General features: G+C 45.0%; 1 protein-coding gene and 1 long non-coding RNA gene across 39 annotated transcripts in view; both read left to right on the plus strand.

Moving 5' to 3' along the window:
- Positions 1 to 25,936, plus strand: part of LOC129525792 (uncharacterized) — a 120,981-nt gene extending 95,045 nt beyond the window's left edge. The window contains exon 2 of the long non-coding RNA XR_008670269.2: positions 1,831 to 25,936. This is a non-coding gene — a long non-coding RNA (uncharacterized lncRNA). The remainder of the gene's footprint in view (positions 1 to 1,830) is intronic.
- Positions 1 to 25,941, plus strand: part of CACNA1C (calcium voltage-gated channel subunit alpha1 C) — a 720,825-nt gene that overhangs the window by 384,009 nt on the left and 310,875 nt on the right. The window lies entirely within an intron of this gene.

Genomic DNA, 25,941 nt, shown 5'->3' on the forward strand with positions numbered 1-25,941 from the left:
ATGATTTAACTGGGACAGAGAGGCTGACAGGTGACCTAGTAATAGGCTTCCAGTTTGTGGAGGGTTAGGACATGGAGACTGGCTTCCCATTACCAGGGAAGAAAAGACACTTAAAGTGGGAGGTAGGGGAGCCTGAGGCTACAGGAAGAACTCCTTATCACAGGGTCTGTTAATTATAGCAAGGCAGGATGGATCACAAGCTCTTCCACCAAGCAGTCTTCCCAGACGAGAGCAGCACTGGGATGGTGGTAGGGATTTCTGTAAGTCATCCAGTGCACAGCTTCCCGATCGCTTGTCCTCAGATAGTAGCGAGATGGCTGCCTCAGCATCTCCAGGGACACGTGGTAAAAATACAATTTCGTGGGCCCTATCCAGACCTCCTGGTTTAGAGTTTCTGGGAGGAAAGTCCAGGTGTCTGTATTCTTAAAACACACACACACACACACACACACACACACACACACACACACACACACACACACACACACACACACACACCCCACCCCCCCAGGACAAATGCAGAACTAACTCATTGAGAACCAAGAGGCTGGTGATGTGAGGAAAGAGGAAATGCCTCCTCAGGTTGTTCCCTGCAGCATCCCGCTAGATCTTCCACTGCCCATGAGCTGCTCGGGAGCCCAGGCCACACCTGCCCTGGTGGCTCCGTCCAGCATCCCTGCTGGGTCACTTGGAATGGATGCTGGGGCATCAAAGCTGCCCTACAGCTCTGAAGAACCCCTGCATCTCTCCCTAATCACAAGGGTGCTGGGAAAAATGCTCATTCCATGTTTTTATCTGGACTTCACTGGCAGTCACTGAAGTCTTAGGTCACAGTTCTGTGGAGTTTTCCAACGGGTCCCTCAGACACTACCGCTGCCCCACAGGGGCTAGAATGGAATGAGCTTGGGAGTCAAGAGATGTATCTCCCTTGAGCTTGAGCAGGTCATTTTACCTCTCCCCGTTGCAGTTTCTTTCTCTGGAAAAGGAGACACCCGGACTGGACAGTCTCTAAGGTCCATCCAGCTCTACCTTTCTGTCTCTACTGGCTGTTTGAAGAATTGCAATGCTCGAAGAGTATAAAGTCGTAGATTCAGTGTAATATTTCGTAGTGAAGTATTTTAAATTCAATGTTTTTTTTTCTTTGCATAACTTATCCTGGGGAAGTTGGGAAGGATGAGGAAAAATATACGAATCCACTCATCTCCAGCTAGCTCAGCTTGTGTGTGGGCCTGCCGTTCACCACACACGACCATGCGCAAGCTCTCTGGTCCCTTGGTGGCAGCATACCAAACTACAGATTCTGTTCTTTGGCCTCAGAACAGTTTTGTGTATGTTTTAAATGTGTAGCTTGGAATCAATGAGTATTTTTCATGGGGATACTAGGAAGGTTGGAGGGCTGGGATCCTTATTTCACACACTTATTTGCTTGTTTCTTGCTGAATTCCAGATTGCGGTGGTACTTTAAAAAAAAAAAAGCTCCAATATCAATTATTAATTTTGCTTCTAACCTTTTGGACCAGCCACACCCTGACACTTAAAAAATAATAATGAAATGTTAGTATAAGAAAAATTGCTAGCTGACTATCCCAGCCTTCCTCCTTAGTAATTAAACCTGATTTGGGGCACATTGCTACCTAGACCATAATAGACTTTCTAGTGTCCTGCATGGCCAGGTGAGCTCCGGACGATGATAGAGGTAAACTAAATTACAGTAGGCTATAATTTAAGGAAGCCTCCTTTAAAAAAGTAAGGAAAGGATCCTTTTTTCCTTTCTCCCTTCCTCCCTTCATTTCTCCTTCCCTCCCTTCTGCCTCCCTCCCTCCTTCCCAGGATGCAGTTGTAATGGCTGGAGTTCTAGCAGCCACTTTGGACCATAAGATGGAAGCCAAGCATTGAGGATGGCAAAGCAGAAAGCTGAAAGCCTGGGACATGATGACCATGGGGCTGCCATCCCATCCCAGGACTGTCTCCCTTCAGACATCTTTTATGTGAGAGAAAAATAAAGCCACTATTATCTTTTGTTTTATTTGTGCAGCAGCACCAAATTCTGATGAGTCCATATAAGTTCCAGGTGAGCTGGCTTAGATGGTGACAACCAAGGTCAAAGGCAAAGGGAAGCCCTGATAAGCAAATGCCACTGCTGAGTTGCTCAGAGTAGTAGAGTTTTGCTATAACATAGCACAGGAAAGGAGAGATTTTGGAGACAGACGGAGTGTGATGTCGAGCTCTGCCTGAGACTGACTGTGATCTTGATCAACTGATTGTCCTGAGTCTGGATTTCCTAATTTGTAAATTAGAGTAATAATCTCCACCCCACAGGCCATTCATTGGCATTAGACATCATATGTATTAGGTGTCTTGTTTAGTACCTAGCACACAGCTGGTGCTTAAAAGTAGTGGCTCTGTGTGTACACAGGCACATGGTATGTCCCCCTGGCCACAGACACTGCGCTATGCGCTGGGGACGTGCAGAGGCATACGGTGTAGCCCCAGCTCTGAGGGGGCGTGAAGGCCACTGGGACATATCCAGTGTTGTAGCATGGGGCCCAGGTATCCAGCATGTGTGTGCCTGCATGCTGTGATGCAGGCTTGGGAATGCATCCCAAGCATGTGTACAGTGCCAGAGATTGAAGGATCCCATCTTAGATTGGCACTTCTTGGCCTTCACTCACATGGGCCCGTGGCTCGGGATACTTCCCTTCTCCTTTACTCCTTCTGAATCCTACATGTTTTTATGGCCCGTGGAAGTCCTTCCTCCCCCATAGACCTACCCAACCTAGTCTAGCTAATCCTCAACATTTGCACTGAGCTTATTTCAAGACCACACAGTTCAAGACAACACTTGTTCTCCTGCTGGGGTGCATGTGTGTCCTCTCCAGCTGGACCATAATCCTCCTGAAAGCAGAGCCCCGTTCTATCGTTCCTTTAGTGTGAAAGGCACAGTAGGCACTCAGTGTTTTGATGGAGAAAGCTGAGTTTTACAGTTAAGAATATTTTTTTCTGCGAGGGCTCAGATCAGGCCTGCAGCCCTCTCTCTCCTGTGGCTGCAGACTGTAATGAGGGAGAATGGAAAGAGAGCAGGGAGGGATGGCTCAGCCCCAGGTGCACACATGGCCCAGCCCAGATTCTAGGCCCAGCGGGCATCAGGGCAGCTGTGCCAGGCAGACACAGGATAGCCTTCCTCTGACCCAGGTGTGAACTGGATGATAAAAGATGGTTTCTCACCCTAAGGAAATCTCTACATAAAAGAAGTTCCCTCATCAAAATCCTCCCAGTGGCCGTAACAGGCTGTTAGTCACATGCGATAATGGCCTGGGGTGAGTAGGTATCAGGCAGCTGGGCTGAACTGCCTCCTTCCATCAGGAGTGAGCTCTTGCACTCCCACATGGTCACAGTATGGCCGTCCAGAGGAACACTTCCCTCACCCAAGAGCCAGTCCTGCATCCTCTTGCCCCAGTTGTGCCCTTTCCCTGGCTGATCATAGCATTGTCTGCTCTTGTAGGTTCCCCATAAGGAGACAAGCTACCTTGGATGGCTTCCTGATCAGGGGCCTGCTTCTCCCTGGAAACCCACCTTGTCTCATCTCATAATATACTGAGGAGGATCTTGGAAACCACTAAAATGATCATTCTTCCCCTCTCTACATCATTTCTATATTCCTGCTTTTGGAAACTCCACATCATTTTGACCTGGCTCAACCAATTAGGTAGTCCACTCCAAATAAGTTACCAACCCGTACTCACAAAACCACTTTCAGCTGTCGGAGGAGAGGTGGCTATCTGGCACTGTTTGCAGATGTCTTTCTCTTCTGTTCTTGTTGAATCCTTCCCCAGTTTGCTGGGGTTCCCAGTGGGGGAGTGCTTCCACAGTGCCCACCCCACCCCAGCCTCTGCCTCTCCCCACCCTTCCTGCTTCCTGTTTTCTAGAGCTTTTTTCTTTCTTTCCCCTGAAGGTGATGTCTGTATAAGAATAGCCACAATATGTGTGTGGGAGGTTTAGCAACATAACCTGGAAGATCTCTTACAGCCTCTGGAGTCTTGATTTCCTTGAGTGTCTTGGACTGGATGATGGTGTGTATTAAGGTTTGGGGTAGGGGGACGGTAAAGAATACCTCTGCTTCTTCTTGGACCTGTCAGTGAAGCACAGTTTGGAAGGGAGAAGGCTGGGGATGTTCAAATAGTAGGCAGACGCCCTGAACAACAGTAGCAGGTGTGGTCCAAACTTACTGGCGGGCCTGGAGGCCAGGAGGCCAGTGCCATCATCCCCTCGTGCCTGGTGACGATCAGCCCTTAGAGCTTTGAGTGCCAGTTTAGCAGAGAGGGTGGACTGATACCTGGTCTTCTCCAAGGACAGTCTAACTCATCAGTGAGCATCCCAGCCCGAGACCAGCCCCAAGGTCCACTGCATCTGATGTGAGTCTTCAGACCTAAACGAGAGGTGAGGCCGGAGTGAAGGCCCGCACTCTCCTTTTAGTTCTTTTTTTTTCTCCATTATTGGCATGATTTTGACAGTCTCTAGGTGAATGCCTATAAGGACAAAGGAAATAAATTTAAAATGTGAATGCAATAGGGAAAATGCAATTTTTACAGGCGTCTCTGAGAGTTGGTTTTCAATGTAAGACCTGGCAGTGGCAGTAAAAGTGCACACCTTGTTTGAAAGGTGCAGTGCCAGTGGGAGAGGCTAGGAGTGGACCGGACATCTATGAAATCCACACTGTTGTAGAAACCCGTAAACCTGGTGTGGCGGCCCAGTGCAGAGACTTAGGATACAAAGAGAGAGGAACTTAAGTTATGTTGTGGAAATCTGACTTCTTAATACCGTTCAGAAAATAGGTACGGAGGCAATAGTCCCAATCTTCTGCTAGAAATTTCACTCGGCTAAAAGCAGAACATTTAAATACACTCTTGCCATGGGCTGCTGAGAGGTCCAGCTCTCAAGAAGCGGGAGCAGCTCTAGGGATGGCCACGCTGGGCTCACTTCCGAGAAAGAGGAAGAGTTAGTTGGGGTGAGGAAATCGTGGAGGAGAGAGACCAGTCATTTCGGGGCTCCTCCTCCTGAAAGCAGAGACTGCCATACAGAACTCAGCCCACGGAGGTCAGCCACAGACACCTCAGGAAGCACAGAGAAGAGAACGCTCTTGTGATTCCAGGAGAGTCTCTGAAAAGAAGATAGTTCAAGAAGAGTAGAACAAGCAGGGGCTTGCAGAGAATGCTGAGAATACCACATGGGCCTCTGCGGTGAATTTAAGGCAAGATGGAGAATGAGGAAGCAACAGCCCCTGCCTGTGAGTGGCCTACAGGCTAGAAACAGTGCAGCAGACGCTGCCACAAAGGAATTGACCTAATGCATTTACAAAGCATTCCAGTCTTTCTTGTCCAGCTTTATCCCAAGTAGTGGAAGAACCTCCTGATACTTTCTTAAAGCTTCTGACAGTGATCTCTGTGAAATTATGGAGCGTGTGTAGGGGCCAGAGAAGCGAAACATTTTGATTTTCTACAGCTAGGAGGCTGTAGGAGAGTAAGCTCGATGTTAATTCCTGGAAGACTCTTAGGGTATATTCTTTAAACAATAGTGTGTGTGCTTTCAAAAGAAATCGGTAATTTTAGGAACATGGCAAATTAACTGAACTTTCTTTTATTGTAGGTCTACTAGCTTTAGATCAAAAGAATACCGAAGATAGTGTTGATTTTATTAAGGCACTGAGGGGCATCTATCATGATTTCTTTTGAAAAATATGGAGAAATATGTTAATAACTGTTAGGCCAACACTGGCCCAAAAATGCAGATTAACAGATTGATGTCAGTTTGGAGGGAGGACTTCAGTTCATTGTCATGGGGCTCAGGCCTAGTCAGCATGTCTACCACTGGCCTTCATGAAATTGCAAAATAGAAACTTAACGAATTTGTTTTAGACACAAAGTTGGGAGAGATGACTAATGCCATATAAATAATGCATAGAAAACAATATTTTTAAAATCCATGCTGGTTTTTAATTTAACATGACAGGAGACCAAATATGCTTGATATACTTCCTAAGAACATATAAATAAAGTACCATAAATATGCCAACAAGTTTGAAACTTCCAATCACATTGTAAATCAAGGGGCGCTAAAGAGCAAGTGGAATTCCTATCAGTGGGAATGGGTGAATTGAGAGGCATTTTTCTGGCCTGCACTCCACATGTCTATCCACTGACAGACCCAAAGAGCTGGATTGTTGAATAAGATGTGATTCAGGCAGAAAAATATGAAGACATATGAAAATATGCAAGGTCTCAGAAAATAAAGCATACATGTCCTCCTCCAGAGACAATGAATCAGTTAATTTTTAATGTTCCAAGTGATTGAGATGAATGAAAATCAAGGACCCCAGCATAGTATAAAATGGACCAATGGTGAATTGAAACCAATTAAGTAGAGCTGAGGCATCCTGAGCAAGAGCACAAGCTCTGGGAGCTGCAAATGAGCCCCACCCCTGCCACTTACTAATTGTGGGACTGTGCGAGAGTTATTTAACCTTTCTGAACTTCACTGAACAGGTGTGATTTCTGTGAGGATTAAATAGAAAATGTAGGTAAAGTGCCCAAAATTACAACTCTTATCAACTTTATTGTATTATTTATAAAAATAACTATGTTAACTATAGTTACAAAATAAAAATTAGAATTTAGTTTTAAAAATAATATTTTGAGAAATAACAATATAAGAAATTGCCTATATAATACAAGACTAAATTGGTAATGACAAGGAAATATTGGGTGCTGGAGGGAAGCAGGTGTTACATGTATTTTAAAACTTACTTGTCTTAATGAAGGGAACCATGAGTTAAAGTTTTGTTTTGAACTTTGTAAATTATAGAAGTTTAATTTGCAAATGCTTTTAATACGTATAAAGGTTAAAAATCCGGGTTTCAACTTTCAAAAACTCAAGATAAGACAAAAGTGTACTCTATGACAGCAGTCCCCAACCCTTTTGGCACCAGGGACCATTTATTAGTCTGTTCTCACACTGTTATAAAGAACTACCTGAGACTTAGTAATTTATGAAGAAAAGAGGTTTAATTGACTCACAGTTCCACAGGCTGTACAGGAAGCATGGCCTGGAAGCCTCAGGAAATTTACAATCATGGCAGAAGGCAAAGGGGAAGCAGGCATGTTTTATCACAGCAAAGCAGGGGAGACAGAGAGAGAGCGCATGCACAAAGGGGAAAGTGCTACACACTTTCAAACAACTAGATCTTGTGAGAACTCACTTACTGTCATGAGAACAGTAAGGGGAAGTCCGCCCCATGATTCAGTAATGTCCCACCAGGCCCCTCCACCGACATGTGGGGATTCCAATTTGAGATGAGATTTGGGTGGGTACACAGAGCCAAACCATATCACACCAGTCTCATGGAAGATAATTTTTCCACTGACTGAAGGGATGGGGGCAGGGTTTTGGGATGAAGCTGTTCCACCTCAGATCATCAGGCATTAGATTCTCATAAAGAGCATGCAACCTAGATCTCTCACATGCGCAGTTCACAATAGTGCTCGAGCTCTTATGAGAATCTAATGCTGAGAGGAGGCAGAGCTCAGGGAGTCATGCTTGCTCACCTGTAGCTCACCTCCTGCTGCACAGCTGGTTCCTAACAGGTCATGGACCGGTACTGGTCCACCATTGTGGGGACTGGGGACTCCTGCTCTATGAAACAAAAAATGAGAAAGTAAACACACAGATATCCAGAAGCATAAAACAAAATGACAGAAGTAGGGTTGAAGGTTTAACTATGCCAAAATATGTAAGTGTGTTAAACACTCTTATTATTAAAAGTATGAGACTTACAGATTTTGGTTAAAAGAGAAAATGTATCCATATTCTGTACAGGAGACACTAAAACAAAGTGTTGCAAAAAGGCTAAAAGTTTAATTAATTAATTAGGAAACAGTATCAGAATAGATTTACAATATAAAGCAGCTGGTGCTATAAAATATAAAAGTTAATTAATTTACCTCTGGAAATTTAGAAATAAAAAAGAGCAAAAATTAATAAGGAAACATAATAGCATAAGAGAATGAATGCTATTCATAGTGGTATGCTAAGAAATTTGAAAATCTTAATTGTAACTTTCTAGAAAAATATAAATTTCAACTTTAGATAATTTTTTTCAAAATACAGAACATTAAAGTTAAAAATTTATTTAATAAAATTAGCATTATCTTGACAAAGATGTCACCAAAAAAGTCTTAGAATAATCTTATATATGTACACAGATGAAAAAAGAAAAATGAAATAAAATTGAATCCATTGGATTCACAGTTAGGTAAGACACAGCCAATGAATTCAAGGACTATTCAATGCTGGGAAATTTAATACTATAATATAACACATTGGTAAGTCAACTAAAAAATGCAGCATGCAATAAAACTCAATATCCATTTTAAATACAACTCTTAAAATACTAGGAATAGAATGACAACTAATATGATAAAGAATATGTATCTCAAACTAACAGCAAACATTCAGTGATGATGTCCTGGAAGCATTTCCTTTAAAATCAAGAACAAGAAAGGAACGTGCACTAGAACCATTGCCAGTCAGCATTGTGAAAGGTCAAGGGGTTACAACAAAGCAGGACGTGGAAAGGAAGAGAGAAAATTATCGATATTTGCAAATGGTGTGATTATAGTCCTAGAAAATCTAACTGAAAATAGTTAGCATTAATAAAAGGGCTCCAGAAACGTGACTGGATATGACATAAATAGTTTAATAATCAGTAGTTTTTATGTACCAAAAATGACCATCTAGAAAATAAAATGGAAAATAATTCCTATTTACAATAATTACAAAACTTTTAAAATGTGCTTAGGGAAAATATTCTAAACACATGGGACTGTATGACAAAATTAAATTTAACTAAAAGTTGTAGAAGAACAGTTAGAATAAATGAAAACGTGTCATATTTCTATAGGAAAGATTGACTATCTGAAGATGCCAAATCTTTCCAAATTAATTCATGAGTTTAAAAAAAATCCTAATCAACAGCCCAGGGTGTATTTTCTTTGTTTATATTTTGGTTTGGGCATTGTTTGTTGTTTTGGTGGGGAGTGGAAAGGAGAGTGCTTAGAAAAATAATTCTAGAATTTATCTGGAAAAATAACCAGGCCAAATTTACCAAGAAAGATATGTCATGAGCACAGTGAGGAAAGGATAAGAGACGGCGTTCCTACAGATGAACAGAATGGTGCAGGTAAAGGAATCCACGGACAGAGCTGTGTGAAACAAACAACCAGGAAACAGCCTCTAGTAATGATATTTGTTGGGGCATAAAATAAAATTTTTAAAAATAAATGTGTCCAAAATAACCTTGTATTCAACAGCACCATTTTAAAAGTAGAAGGCCAGAGCCATAAAATAATGCATCAGTCAAAGGCAGAAGAAAACTTGCATCCTCCTATGTGTCTCCAAAGTAGCATATACTGTGTACTAGAAAACAAAATCTGTTTTCCCTTACAAAACCAGTTTAAAATTCCCCTCAATTTATGTATGGTAAAAATAACCTTAAGGTGTTTCTCTAAAATATGAAACTAATATGCAGTGCATCTGTGGCTCATGAGAACCTACTATATGGTAAAGGAAGCAAAGAAGTTTTAAGGAAGGTGGGCGAGGGCAGGGACTGGATTGGTAAGTATTTGGAAAGAAAATAACTTTACATACCTTTTTTTTTTTTGAGACAAAGTCTCGCTCTGTCGCCCAGGCTGGAGTGCAGTGGCGCAATCTTGGCTCACTGCATCCCCCACCTCCCGGGTTCAAGCGATTCTCCTACCTCAGCCTTCCGAGTCGCTGGGATTACAGGCACATGCCACTGCAACCAGCTAATTTTTTTTGTATTTTTAATAGAGTCAGGGTTTCACCATGTTGGCCAGGCTGGTCTTGAACTCCTGACCTCAGGTGATCCTCTTGCCTTGGCCTCCCAAAGTGCTGGGATTACAGGTGTAAGCCACCACGCCCAGCCTACATACCTATCTTATACATTTAGACAAAGCAAATTACAGGTGGATTCAAATAGTTAAATGAAAGATAATAAGCCATAAGACTTGGGGGAAAATGACTATTTAACTGCCTCCAGAATTATGGAAGACTTTATAAACATGAAAGTAATGGAAGAAGGCACAAAAGAAAAGGCTGAGATTCAACTCATAAAAATAGAAAACTTTTACGCACAGAAAAATTACAGAAAGTTTTGGAAGGCAAACACACACTGGGAAAATGTTTATTAAAGTGGTAGACGCAGGGTCAATATTGCTGCTGTATAAGGAGAACTTAGAAATCAATTAAAGAAACACATCCCCATTAGAAAATTTGGCAAAGGACGTGAACAGATTTATTCACAAAATATAAACTACAAACTGGTAAATACATTCTGATTTTTAAAATCAGCCTCACTAGTAAAATAGAAACATAAATTAAAAGAAGATGCTATTTTTCACTTAATAAAGTAACACAGATTAAAAAAATACATTAGCAATAGGTGTGGTAAAATGGGCTCTCATATACTATGATAGAAATAGAAAAAAGTTCCAACCTTTCTGGAAACAATTTAGCAATGCATATCAAGGTCTTTGAAATGTTCATACCCTATTACCACTAATTTTCCATCTAGGAATTTGGGCTGAAAAATAATTAGGCAAAGTTTTATATTTATGTATAATGATGTTCATTTCAGCTCATGTATAACAGCAAGAAAAGAGGAGAGAACCTAACATCAAAGGGGAATGTTTAAATGTGTTATAACTCATATGATGAGCTAATAAAACTTATGTTTTTGAAGCCAACAAGTTGAAATGCTCATTTCACATTAATAGCAGGATATAAAATATATGGACAGCATATGAATTTGAATAAAGTTTAAAAGGAAAATAAATATGCATAGTATCACATTTTTGTACAGTATAAAAGTAAATTCAATAGTATCTTAATAAAAATTCTGGACCAAAACTAATGAGATAAATTTAGTGTTAGAAATGCTAAGTTATGGGCTCAGCCTCAAAAAATAGGAATGAAAGAGGACTAACTTAACTATTGCATTTATGAAAAGGATCGGGGGGATTTCACTGCCCCAGGCTTGGTGTTGTGATTGTAGTCGAAGCTGACCTGGGTTGCCTTGGTGGCAGTCCCTATGCTCTGTACAGTCAGGCTCGTCTGCTCTCCAAGTTTAAAGAGAAGCAAGGTGTGTCCTCCTCTCATGTTGGTCACATTCAGTGAGGGACCCCAGGGGAACCATCTGGAAACTGTTACATAAGGAACTGCAGAAGGATCTAGGGATGTTTTACCTGGAAACAAGGATATTTAGGGGCAATGGAATAGCTGATTTCACATACATAAAGGGCTACATGAGGCTGAAAAATCAGACTAATTCTGAGTAGCTTCAGGAAGCAGAACTAGATTTTGGGTAGGAGTGAAAGGTAGAGGCAGGTTTTAGAGCCATGTAAGGTGTAGTCAGGTGTTCATCTTGCAAAATGGTGAGCTCACCAGGACACAAAGCATCCTTGAGGAGTGAAGATGAGAGGCTTCATCGGGCAGAAGTTGGAATAGAAGGCATCAAAAGACCCAGCCGTAGGATTTCTGCAGTCCCATCATTGACTGACTGGAGGCCCAGGTGGGCAGAAAGAAGGTGTTGAAGGGGCATAGACTCCTTAGGCCATTGGTTTTCAACCTTTACTTTACAACACAAGCACCTGAGGAGCTTGTTAAAACAGTGCTGGACCCCACCTCCATAGTTTCTGATTCCGCAGGTCTCAGGTGAGGACCTGAGAATTTGCATTTCTGATAAGCTCTCAAGTGATGTTGCTGCTGCTACCACTGGTGCTCCAGGAATCACACTTTGAGAACCATCTCCTTAGGTCAAGAGCAAGAAATAAGGAGATATTCTTAAGCCCGATGGTACAGAGAACCTAGAAAAAAAATATGGCACACAGGAAACACATACTAAATGACATATGCCTTTTTTTTTTTGTTTAATCTCAGAATCTTGGACAATAGTGTTGAAACTTGTGGAATTAAATCACAGACTGGAGGCCGTTCTTTCCAGATCCACATTTCTACCTGGATGATGGGCTCTGTCACCAGGCCAAAGAAATTGATGTTGAGTATTAAAAGCCTCTAAGGGGAGTGGGTGCTGCAATTTTCTTCCTTCCCCTCTTAGATGTTCCTAGATGGTGGGGAAGTTCATTGTCACTTAGAAATTCATGAAGGAAATAGAATATTGCTCATGGACTTCAGAATGGCCCATAATTAGCTCTTTTGGGTTTTGTTTTGTTGGTTGGTTGTTTATCATTTGTTGTTTTACTGGACCTTGGAAGGAGTCTTCCTCAGTGAAACCCCTCGTTATAAGAACAGATAGTATATGATGTAGACAACCACAGATGGGACCCCCAAGTTTGATGATGTCCTCAGTGTCCTGCAGTTATTCCAACAAAGATGCACAACTCCCGTCATCATCTCCATTCAAAGTAAGGCTCATTTATTTGAGCTTTCAGCTGATTGGTTTAGGAAGAGAACTGTGTACAGCCTCCCCCACATCTCCCCACCCCTTGCTGCTCTCTTCCTGAGCTCACTATGTCAGTGTGAGCAGACTGTGCGCCTAACACACCGGAGTCTGTTGCCATGACGCTGGGGAGAAATCTGGTTCCTATAGCAACATCAGGTTGATTCGTTGCACCTTATGACACAGGCAGATCTCCAGCAGGGGCTTCTTTGATCTCCAGTTAATCCAGGAGAGATGGACACATGTAGTACTGGAAAATATTACATTTTCCCACAACCCACCTAATCCTGCCTGCCTGCCTTTCATCCTCCACATTACCGAAATAATAATAATAAATAAATCCACATTCCCTTTTTTTTTTGGCAACCTGCAAAAATAAAGCAATGGATCACTTTAATGTTCTCATCAGATTAAAATGTAGTTTGAGGATCAATCCCTATCGCCTCCCTTTCCAAGGCCAATCCATCCGTTAGCATGCCCCCTGGCATGTTCCTCGAGGCCTGTCCATCTGGCCTGGCTGGCTGGTGAGAAGTCCTGTCAGCCACAGGGGTCCAGGGACATGCCAGTAGTGCAATGGCAGCTCCCTGGGCAGGCCTAAGAGGCCAGGGGCTCGTTAGCAATGGTAGCAGATGGATGCGGGGGCAGCCCCAGGAGAGGCCAGCAAGTCCGGTGCCGAGAAGTTCCTTGACTCACCATCCAAAGGAATGCGCGGTGTTGGCTTCTGTATGTCACAAAGTGGGCAGCCGGCCTGGGGCACTCGGCACATTCCTGGTCTGGTCTGTGGCGGGAGAAGTGACAAGGAACTGGATCGTTACTGACAGGAAAGCATCTCGTTGTTCTTTAAAGAGACTTTCAGTGAAGGAGGATCCATGATTTTCCCCAGCCCTTCATTTGAGTGCCTTTAAGCCTTCCTTGGGGAAAACATCCATATGTTTTCTACTTATATTACTTACTTGTCACCCCTCATTCATTCAGCAAATGCTCACTGAGCTTCTTCATGTGGCAGGCTCCGTTCTAGACCCTGAGCACTGAATAACAGAAACGGGGTTTCTCCTCTCCTGGCACCTACATTCTCATGGGGGAGACAGATAATAAGTAAAGAAAGGAAAATGTCAGGAACATGAATATACAATGGGGAGTTTTGGGGGAGGCTGCAAAGTGAGTGGTCGGCAGAGGTCTCCTGAGGTGACATGGAGGCCCGACTGCCCTGAGGAGCCTGCCCTGGGACAAGCTAGAGAGAGGGTGTCCCAGGCAGCATGCAGAGGCCAGCATGGAGCGCTCTGAACTGGGCAGAGCAATAGGGCAGGAGTTTGGCATGGATTCAGGGGCCACAGCTGTAGGGCTTGTGAGCCAGGGGAGAGATTGGATTTTAAGTGATAGATATGGGAACCATTGAAAGTATTTTAGAAGGGAAACAACAGAATTATATTCGTATTTATGAGTTTGCTCCAGCTGCCTTAACAAGCCCTCTTCAAGCCCATTTTCCTTTTGCCTTTCCATTAGTGGCGATTAAAAAAAGATATTTGCCACCCTTCTTAGGCTTGAAGGTGATCTGCAAGTCAAACCTCATGCTTTTCTCCAGTATCAGTAAGCTCAGTCCCATATTTCCTCTCTTGTGCATGATGAACTTTGTTATGCCAGCCTTCAAGGGATATTCCGAGTTCCTTTTTCTTAGAATTCTTGAGCCAGCGGGGGCCTTACAGATCACTGGGTGCAGTCCTTATTTTACAGATGAGGAAACTTGGTTGCCACAGTGGTCAAGGGACCTGGCCCACATCACAACTCCGCTAGCCAGGGCTGGGCCTCTGGTGCTAGAACCCAGCACCCTCTCCCGCCCCACAACTAGTAGACGGTAGACTAGTAGTCTTCCCACGCTCACGTTTACTTACCAATGCTCATTATTTCTTCTCTTCCTTTTCTGATTCATCTCTCTGCTTTCCTCTGGTCCTGTCATTCTTCCCTGGTATGCTGGAATTTTTTAGTAATGGACTGTTGATTGCAGTATGTGGGAAATTTGGCCATAAGTTTTGGTTCTATGTGGTTTTTTATTGTGGTGGCAATTGTTTTTGCCATTTTCTGCTTTGGTGTTATTTGTGGCTCCCATTGGGGCCTCCCTAAGCCCTGCTTATTTTCCCATGACTGGGGACTGGGTGTTATTGTTCGTAACTCAATATTCCAGCCGTGGCATTCAAGGCCACCAACCCTCTGCCTGTGAATAGCATATCACAGCCCACGCCACATTGGCCTTCCGTGGGCCAGGCCTCAGGGTGGGAACTCAGCCAGGGTGGTTTTCCTACTCTGAGGCCTTGGTAGAGCGGTCAGGGCTCCCTGCTGGCTTACACCCACATAGCAGCTCCTAACTCCACAGTTTGTCTTCCCATCTTCTGTCCACTCCAGCTCAGGGCCCCTTAGCCATTCACTCAGCAGACAAAGAATACTAATAGTAGGTGATAACCACTGCTGCAGGCATGACACATTAGCATTAGGTGACAAATAAACCATCTCCAGTCACCATTATCCCTGCTGCATCCAACCAGCACAGCCGGGAAAGCAAACAATGAGGCAGAAGCGCGTTTCCTTACTCTGAAAGGCATGCATGCACTGGAAGTTGGGTTCATTGGAGAGCAGGGTGGCTTCACATCGGGATCTGTGGCAGGACAGCCTCAGAGCTTGGCAGTGTCGTCTGGGAACTGGGCAATATCAATAATAAGGTGCTTCCAGTGACAGTCTACGTCTTCATCTTTACAACAGCTTTCAGAGATAAGATTATTGCTCCAGTTTTCAGATGGGGAACAAAATGAGACAGGATTAGTGATTCTTTCAAGGTCAGCAGGCTGGGGAAAGTCAGGGTTGGAACATGAACCCAGTGCAGGGCGCACTTCTCACACACTGCCCTTCTCTCTGGGCAGCAGATGTGCATGTGCTGAGCAGCTGCCAAGGAGACAGGATGGTTGAGACTCTGCAGAAGAAGGGCTGGCGTCTTCCCTGTGCTGCCTCAGTGGCACAGGTTGGGCTGAGATCTGCAAGGTACAACAGGGCTTGCTTGGGGTTCTGATGAGAATGATGCCCAGTGAATGATGCCCGGTGTCGTGGCTTAGCAGAACAGGCCTGGCATGAGGCTCAGGAGATGCGTTTCCTGGGTCTGGCCCACCTTCGGCTCCTGTGGCACTGGGAGTACTCTTAAGTCTTAGCTCTCTGAACACCAAGTGAAGGAGTTAGCCTGGAGGTCCCCAGCGTTACACTCACTGATACCATTCTATGATTTACAAAGCTCTTCCTTGATGATCAGATGTTTCTTTTCCGAGGTATTTCAACTTCCCATTTATAGTTAGTATTGAAGTGCCACCTGTGGGTTTTCCAGGCCGCTGTCTCTTTTCTTTATACATATACCCTAAGGATGCTTATTATTGCTGTTGTTGTTAAATCAAGTCCTTGTCTTAGTATATATATCTTAACATATTGAGTTAGAGACAGTGCCTAACTTGACAGTTCTGACAGTGTTGATATAATCCATGGAGAGTCTTTAGCCCACCGGTTCTGCCCAGAGCTCACTGGTAACTCAGGCTGTCTGCATGGCAAAGTGGAAGACGTTGACCACACCACTTGATTGGGAGCTGTCTTCCTTCCCTGGGATGAAACCAGTCAGGACCTTCTCACATGGGAGGAGTATCAAAGACTAAACCAACCTAGAAACAGTCCAAGAAGAACCAAACAACCAAGCAAGCAAATCAAAACGGGGGAAGAGGACAAGCAGGACCCCAGGCAGTTTGGCTGGTGCCCAGCACAGGGCCTGGCACTAGCAGGTGTTTGAGAAACATTGAGTGAAATGACATGATTGCTCAGTAGAAGGAGCAGCCATGCTCAAGGCCAGAGTCGCCCCTTCAGTCTCAGCCATTGCTTGGGGAAGTGGTCTGTTCTTGCCATTAGAGAGCACACTGCCATGGAGGACACTCTAGATCAGAAGTCCAGGTCGGAGTCATGGCTTTGTGACCTCCTGTGTGGCTTTGGGCAAGCCACTAAACTCTGAGCCTCTGTATGTGAGGACAAGCGCCCATTCTTCTTCTTATTGCAGAGTCCTCATAAAATACAACTGGATGATGCCCCCTGAGTACCTGTGCTTGAGGAGGGGGGCAAATAGCACCGAGATGGTGTCTTACCCACCTTTGTATCCCCAGCATGTGGCACAGAGCCCTCACTCATTAGGTTCTCAGCAAAAATGAGTGGGTGGTCGGATGGATGCACAGCTTAGGCGGACAGGTGGACGAATAAATGTGCAAGGGAGGTTCTGGGAGCTGCTGGCGGCAAACTTTGCTTGCTTCCCAAGGATTGTCCTGCCTTTCTGTAATAGGCTAGGGGGCTGTGAGCTGCAGTATATTTCTGCTCACAGGAGCCCTTTCTCTTGGGGAGCTATGTGGAGGGCAAGACCACCCCAAGAACCCCAACATGAAACCTTAACTGGGATTCTGCTGCTCTAGGCTAAGCAATCCTACATTCTTGACTAGAAGAGTGTGTCTTAGGCATACATTGCTGCACAGAAAACCCCCCACCTCCTCCCTGCTTCACAGAGATGGGGTGAAAGATGGTGGTGCCCTAAGAAGGCAGAAGCCCTGCGCCACACAAAGCATGCTTGCTACGCCCACTAGCTGGCCAGGAATGGTAGGAATCGCAGGGACCATGATCAGGCCTTGTCTGCTGGGGCCACCTGCTGCTGCTGTTGTCACGTTCTGTGCTCTGCTGCCATCCTCTGCGGGGGTGGAGCCAGCATCTTGGCAGCCCCAGGGTAATAATTAGGGGAGGGGCAGCTCCCCAGCTGGTGCGGTATTTGAGGAGGGGCCTGGAGGAGAAGGAAGGGCTGGGACACGGCCAACAAAAGGAGAAATTAAATGGGCTGTCCTGGGAGCCCATAGTTAGCATTTAAACACCAGCATGAGCTGTGGGTTTCACTGAGCAGGGCTGTGTGCGGCCTCAATGCCCTCCTCTCCCGGCCCCCGTTCTGTTTGTGAGCACAAGCTGGGAGGACTCTCAGCAGAGCCCTAAGAGGTGATGTTGTCATGCCGAAGCCCAGGATTCAGGGGCTTTCATGCAGTGCAAGGACAAACATGGCGAACACCACATGCACCCAGCTGCAACAGCGCTGCACCCCTGACCTACTCACAGCCCTCAAGGAACTCACTGACCAGCCTAGCCTTACAGCGGCCATCACAGGTGTGCTGGGCCCCTGACGTCGAGGGATTTAGGGTTTTGTTTTATTTGCTGTCAGCATGGTTCACGTTGCAATTTCGATTGTGGGGAGACAGCCAGGAAATACTAAAGAAACACCCCATGCCTCCTTCACCACAGCCACAGGTACTGAGCATTGAGCACATGTTATATGTTCTTTATCTCCTCCAGTCTGCACTGCTCACTTAAAAGGTGGGGCGTATTATCCCCGTTTCACAGCTGAGTAAAGTGAGGTTCACAAGAATTTTGTGGCTGGCCCAAGTTCACACAGCTAATGAGGAGGGGAAAGGATGCCAAGTGAGTCCGCCTGGCTCCTGGAGCTCCTTCTGCTTCTCCATGCCTTCTGAAGAACACATGAGGCCTCCCTGTGTCCTGTGGGAGAATTCACTGTCTCTACTACATGGGAAAATGTGAAAGAAGGTAGGCCTGAGTGCTCCCGTAAGCTTTGGGGAATGAAAGCTGAGTGAATTGGCCTTGCTAAGTGATCTGACAGTAATCTGGTGGTCTTGAGCCTAGAAGAGGGTTGGGGTGAGTGTGAAGAGTATGATCCCCCGCAGAGCCGAGTCATGACTTCTCTTCTGCCAGGAGCTCACTGGACTCCCATACCCTTCTTTGGACTTCAGTTTCTTCCAGTAATAATGATGATAAAGTCTAGAAATAATACAATTAACAACCACAACTGAGTAAATACTTGGGAATTAGTTCTAAGTGCTAGGTCTTGTGAGTAGATTCTAGAGGTAGAAACAGCCCCAGAAACACAAGCTAGAAAAAGAGGAACAGCTTCCAGGAGAGTTCCAGGCATCCTAAGGGAAACACAGGCCTCTGCATGTGGATGGGTTCGAATGCCAGATTCCAGCACCCCTCTATGGCCTCTGCAATCTGCAGTCTTTTAAAATTGTTTTTACATTAGAACATCACAGGGTTGGAATGTGCCGCCACAAAAGCGCCTATCTTCATTACCCATGATTCCTCAAATCATCAAACGTAAGCACATAGATGCCAACCAGTGTCTACAGGGTGTACCAAGCACAGGCCCATGGGAGCCATCTACCCTGTGCGGGCAAGAGGGGAGCAGTTGTCTATGGGAAATTTAAAAACAATCATAAAATTCACAGAAAGATGGTCTACTTTGTATTGTCATCATGGCCTGGCCATTCTAAATAAGGTCAGGGATGAAATACTCCCCGTGGGGGAAGAGTGTTCCCTCACCACTTCACAGGCTACTAAATCATTGCTCTCGGCCATTGCTTGGTTGTCCTTGTTCTTTTTGTTTGTTTGTTTGGTTCCTTCCTTCCTTCCTTCCTTCCTTCCTTCCTTCCTTCCTCTCTCTCTTTCTTTCCTTCTTTTTTTCTTTCCTTTTCTTTTCTTTCCTTTCTTTGCCAATAGGCCACCATAGTCAGTTTCATGTGTCTTCCTGGTCAATCCCATGTTTACTACACAAATTTAGGTTTCTTTTTTGTGGTCGCATTTAGGAAACTACCTAGAGAATAGTGAGAAACCACAGGAGGGAAGGAGAACAGTGAGAAAAATACTGTTTTCTTTTTGTTGTTTACTCATAAATGTCACAGAAATATTTCAATTCCTTTTTGGTTTTGATAAGTGCTTTTTTAAACCAAGGCCTAAATCAAGGGCCTCTCTTGGCAATGTCCCTTTGACAGAACCGAGGGAGGGTGGCAGGGCAGGGAGGCACAAGCTGCAGAGGCACTTGTACTGTACAATTTTCTGGGTCCTGACTGATAAATTATTGTGCATCTTGCGCGTGCTCTGACATGCAGTACAATTTGTCCATGTAACGGTGATGATAGGCTGTCCCGGGCTAATAATCATGAACCCTTTATTTAGCTCCTTCAGCCTTTTAGAGAAATCTTAAGTAACCGTTCATATCCCTTTATCGGTTTTCTCTTCCACATTTTAGCATAAGTGGAAAAAGCTTTTAACCTTGAGGATTTTACTCACCCTGGGGCTGGGGACAAGGAAGAAGGCACGTTGTTAAAAGTGTACAGGAAGTAGGAGGATCTTAACACTCCCGATAGAACAGCTTTTTTTGGTCTGCCTCCTAGGAGTGTGAGGCTGTCTGGGTGGTAGAGATTGTCCAGTCCATCTCTCATTTTACTGGTGAGGAAGGGATGCAAGCCCTGAGATGTAAGTAACTGGCCCATGGTCACATGGCACAGTCATCTGGAAGTGACATTGAGCTCCCTTCACCCATTACAGAGAACCTGCCATGATGCAGGACATAATAATATAATTAAAGACATAATAATACCAGCTCTCCTTTGGCACAGGTCCCGTGGTTCCCATCCCCACCCACGTGACGGTCAAGTCAGCTTAAGCACATGTTCAACACTCTGCCCAAATGGCTGGGTGTCCCTTGTATCCTTTTCTGTGTCCAAGTTATTGATGGTAGATTGTGTTCTCTGGAAAACAGATGCCGTCCTGGTGTGAATTGCTTCCTGTAGCATCTGTGTAGTCTAACCCTAACTTGCAGGGTGCTTGCATGGCAATTTTTGGACTTGGCTTTGCAAGCTTTAACACGTGACGCTGCCTGTTTCTTTACAGGCACAATCTTGCAATTGAGGTGACTAAAAAGCAGTACCTGGACAATGGTATTAGGATTCAAATATAGCTTCTAAAAGATTGGAATGATAGCAAGAGGGCATGCAGGCATTCCATCTGTGTGTTTAGGTGGTAGCAAGGAGCATTCAGTTGCTCTCTGTCTGCAGCTGATGTTTTTCACCCCTCTGGGAGCCCTGTACTGACCTCTTCTGATAAATTGGGCTCTTAGTAGGTTGGTTAGATTCCCAGTGTTTCCCCATCCCTCTTTCATCACATACACAAGGGGTTTGTCCAAGTGAGTATCACAAAGGTGGTTCTTGGCTTAAGGCTGGCACGAAAGGGCTCTGCCAGTGAGCAATGTCAGAATTAAAGACATAATAATACTAATTAACTTCCCCATGCCTGTGATCTCTGCATTTATTATTTGTGTAGAGATAAAGCCTTAAATAACATGACTGGCCTCTTTGGGGGCCCTGCTTGGGAGTGGGTGAGGGGCAATGTCCTCATTACAGCACATAAGATGGATGGTGTCCTAAGGCAGAGGCACATCACCAAGGATCACCTACGGAAGGTGCAACCTCCTTCCCAGCTGGCCCATGTGCTTTTTTCCAGCAGCACGTGGGATGGGGAGGGGGACTGAGGCGTGTGAAAGAAGAGAAGCAATTTCCAGGGATGTGGCCCTTTGCAAGGTCTCCACGTCCATGGCCATCTGCCTTCCAGGACCTGCTGTGAACTGTGCAGCAGACACACTCAAGCTGGCTGCCTGTGGTTGTGGGAAGTCCCTCACTCCTCTGTCCTCAGTTTTGTCATCTCTGAATGGAGGAAGGGAGGTTAGATCAGGCTTCCAAGAGTCCTTGAAATTCCTGAAATTATATATAAAATGTGAATGTGTGTCAGGCATTTGTCAGGAGCTAAAAGGCCATTGCCTGTGATTCTCAGAGGTCCCTGAACCAAAGGCTAAGGGCCACCAAGTGAGATGCTCCCCAAGGATCCATCTTCCTCTTCCCGATTATGATTTTAGAACTTCCAAACCTAACGTGTGTTGTCAGCTCAGACAAACTCAGCATTCAGGTTGTAGAGACAGATGATGGATACTCAGTCAGAAATGCCCTATAAATTAGCTGCTTTAAAAGTATTGACCAAGTAGCCTTCCAGGAAAGTTCCCCAAATATGGTGGTTCTGGTGTTCCCACCTCATCTGCAACAGCCCTGGGAAGCCTGGCTCCTTGCCTCCAGGTTATCCTCGATGTAAGGCCCTCCACCCCAGGACACTGTAGCAATCCTGGGGCTAACCCTGAAGACCATTTCCACTATTGGGCAGCCTTGGTGGTTTCCTTGTCGTAGAGAACTAACCCAGTTTCCTCAGACTGGCTACCTTCTCATCATCTCACCATCTCTAGCTTTCACTCAGATAGAATGATCTCAGAGCAATCGGCAGTGTTTCTCATTTGGAATTTTACTAACAAATTAATAATAATGACTTTGACTATGGGGATGCTTAAGAAAATCTCCCAGAGTCCTTGAAGGCATCCTGGGAGAAGATAGAAACAACTCTGAGAATCAGAACATCTGGGAGGATTCTGCAGATGGATCCCAGGGACAGCCCAACAATCAGAGGGCCCTCCTTCAAAGCAAGTGCTGCCTCCAGCCTGGGGCAGACCCATCCCTCTCTGTGTCATTTGTTTTCCCAAACATTCCCTTCTTAAACTGGGGTTCATGAAGTCTATAGATGGAATTCCAGAGGGTTTATGAACTTGGAGAATAACTGGATCTTTATTATCACAGGCTTCTAGCCGAAATTTCTCACGGTATTCCTTCGCAAATATAGACAACACACCACAATAGCATTTGCAGTTTCTGTTACTTTGTCCACCATTAGAAACCATGGATATTTTCTTATCATGTTAAGATGGTTGCAGGTATCTCAAAAATATTGTTTGCTTTCAATACTACTTCAAAATTCTGGTAATCCACTAGATTTTGTTATTTAACATATTATCAAAGAAGCATGCATATTTGTGTATTACAAAATTGTCTTTAAATATTTTTGATATCCATATTTCAACATAACTGGCTTTACTTGCAATCCTTTATTTCCATTTAAGAACAGTATTCTGAGAAGGACCTACAGTCATGAGAACTACCAAAGGCAGCCACAGCACAAGAAACTTACAGACTTCTCTAAATTGGCAGTTCACATTTCAATCCTGTGCTGCTTGTGTCTGAATCATATCATAGGGGGAGCTCTGAGCTTATGTGAACATCGAGGCTGTGGGAGACAGAAAGGAGAGATGTAGGAGCCAACTTTGTGTGTGCTGAGATTCGAAACCAGTCATATATCCCATAAGCAAATTGCTCCTGAACTGGCAAATCCCAGAATGTATTTTGCCCTGGGCACCCTTTACCTCCTCATTAAATAAGAAAATAACCCATGAGTATTTGAAAGGAACTTGCATCAGTGTGGAACTGACTGACTTAGAATAGAGCTCATCCGAGATCTTGAGATGGGCTTATTCACACAACCGCCTTTCAGCTGTTCTTGAGAGTCCCACAGGATGGGGAAGGCCTTGGTATTAGTCACTGGGATCAGAGCTGGGAAGCTGCTTAGCTGTGGGCTCAGCAGGCTGGACCAAGGCCACTTGTAGGTAAGAGAGGCAGTGTTCCCTAATGCACTCTAAATCAGCTGGAACTAGTTTGCAATCCTGGATTCAAGTCCCAGCACTATCATTAATGAACTGTGTGATCCAGGCAAGTGGTTTATCAGCCTTCTCTTCCATAAAATGGGGTGCTGTGCTGTGTAAGTGTGCCTGGCTTGTAAGCACTAAACGAGTGTAGCTATTACTATGATCATATGCAAGCAGCACCTGTAGCATTTGGAAGGCTCAGGAAAAGAAGGGTGGGTGGGAGCAAAGGCGAACAAGAGCAGTGGAGACTAAAGCGGGTTGTCTTGTGGCAATGCTTAACCTAGGGGCCTGGAATTTCCCCCTTTGCCTGGTCTTACTGTCATTGGAATAATCGTAACCACTCCTGGGATAAGAGACCAGCAATATAGCTGTAGTTCATTGGGTGGCAGGAATGTGCCCTTTGTCCTTGGTTTCTAAGTAATGATGTCTTCATGTCTGGTTGAGTGAGGGGTCAGCTTCAACCCTACAATAAACCAGTGGAGTTATAAATGGAAAGCCTGAATTCCCAGACAGAGGAGGGGATCCAATGAGACAGCAGAGTAAGTAGGGAATTTTCACTGCCTCGTCTGCAATGGTAATGTGAATAGCAATAATAATCATCCTAAGAAAGGATTTAGTCTCAGAGCCAAGGCAAGGAAAAGAGCCTTTTCCCATGCCTTGCTGGGGAGAGCTAAACACTCAAACCACGTCAACATAGAAGGAACCAAAAATACGGTGAAGTACCCTTTGCCCCAGTGAGAGGCCAGTGCAAGACAACCCCCTGCAGAATGGGCCAGAGGGCAGAAGAAGAGGCCGGGGCCCAGTCCTGAATTTGTCTGTTGGTTCTCACTTCCTCCTTTAATCATTTCAGAAGAGCTGTTAATGAGCAGGAAATCTAATTGATTAGCATTTCATCCTGGCTTCCCTTTCTGCCAAAGGTGCTAATGAGCAGGGAAATCACAGATCCTTTGGGTGCAAGGTACTTGAGAGGTTGTGAATGCATTTGCCACCCCTACATGGAGAACCTCATCTAAACCTCAGCAAACTGATAAGGACCACTCTGATTTTTAAAACCCTCCAGACAAGCTGCCTTCCTTCTGTGGATCACACACCACCCAGGTTAGCAGCAGTGCCACCAGAAACACTGTTGCACTCAAGTTTTCTCGCAGGTGACTCATCTGCATGCTCCTTGGCGGAGAATCACGGGTTACTGTACTGTCTTTGTGTAAGAGTTCTTCATATTCTCGAAGATGTTTGTTACATCTTGTTTCTACTGTCTTTCCTCCAGGTTACACATTGTGCGTCTTTCACCCTTTCTGTGCAAGTTGTTCTTTCTGACCCTAATCACCTTATGTTGTTGGATCTTAACTCCAAGTTCATCTACTTTGGTTGTGGATTCGGAACTGGGCCTAGAATCCATGAAGGACTCTAGCAGGAATGAGCACAATTAGAGGTCTCCTGGCACCCTGTTGTTGTCTCCTTTTTTTCTTTCTAACAAAAGCCCATGGTCAGTCTCTCCAGTTCATGACTCTTTTTCAACCCCAGCCTCCCTTTCTCCATTTGTGTACATGCCCTATTTTTCTTTTCCTGGTACACAACCCTGCACTTTTCCTTCTCTGAGCAGCAACAGTGAAAGGGAAGGGAGGTGGAGGGAGAGTAAGCCACATGGGCAACCTGCAGCCTGGGTCTCCAGCCTCTTGCAGTCTTGGTCCTCACCGTGGCATAGTATAGTACCAGTAGAGGCACTGCAGGGACAGATGAACTCCATAGCAAGGCATTGCAAGAGGCCTTTGGAGAAATTCCTTTGCAATTTGAGCAAAGCCCACTCCTTGGCTTAGCAAATCTTTTTACTTTTTGGTCTGCTAGAATTTACTGCATGAGCAGTTATCCAGAAGGTACGTCTCTGTCCCATTCGGCTTTATTAGACGCCATCTGGAAAGGGGCTGGGAGTGGTCAGCCTCAGGGAGGGGAGCCAACTGACCGTGGACCGTGAAAGGAGGGAGATGAGAGTGAAGTAAGCATAGTGCTCGCTCCCCAAGGATTGAAACTGCCTCCCCCGAGCTGAAGACTTACAAAGACGTAGTCCAGATTCCCAGAGCAAATGAGGCTTTATACCCATAACAAGTTGTAATTTGAGTCACCGAGGAAGTTAAGAAAGTGAAAACATGAGCAAATGCCAGTGTGATGGAATCAGAGTCTCCATGCTGGAAGAGACTTCAGAGGGATCTGCTTGAGCTCCCTGGCTTTATAGACAGGAAGAGCGGCCCCCTCAGATGCACACAGCCAGGTACTGCACGGCCGGGCCAGAGGCTTTTCTGATGCCTGCCTCCCTCTTGCGGCAACGGAACCTCATCACCTAGTTCTGATAGGAAAAAAAAAAAAATGAGGTGATCAGAAAACAACTTCCTCAATTTTCTCAGTCTCCACCAGCAACTAAAATTGTTCCTGTATCCCCCTCACCTTATCCACTTAGCACCCCTACACCCAAGGGTAGCTAGGACCCGCTGCTGTCTCTCCATGACCTCCCTCCCTCTGTAGCCTTAGGTAAGCCCCTGGCAGCTTTTGCCTGGAAATTTGCAACAGTCTCTTGACGGGTCCCCCTGCCTCCCTCCAGTCTTAATTCACCTGTCACTCTGTGGCTGCGTTACCCATCTAAAACGCAAACCTGATAAAATTGCTTCTGTTTAAAAGTCTTGAAATCCTGCAATGGCCCCAATGGCCCCTAGGATAGCTATCAAACTCCTTAACATGGGCTACAAATAGGTGGTTTTCACCCCTGGGTGTACATTAGAATCACCGGGGATCTTTTTAAAATTACCCATGCCTGGGTCTCACCCGTAGTGACTCCATAGAGTGGGCCTGGGTGGGGCCAGTGGTGTCCTGCAGCTGGAACCAGCCCCAGCGACTCAGGAGAGGCCATCACTTCCAGGAATCTTATGAGTGGGTTGTTAAATGACCATTATTAAAAATTATA

The sequence above is a fragment of the Gorilla gorilla genome, chromosome 10, assembly GCF_029281585.2.
Source record: "Gorilla gorilla gorilla isolate KB3781 chromosome 10, NHGRI_mGorGor1-v2.1_pri, whole genome shotgun sequence".
Lineage (NCBI taxonomy): Eukaryota > Metazoa > Chordata > Mammalia > Primates > Hominidae > Gorilla > Gorilla gorilla.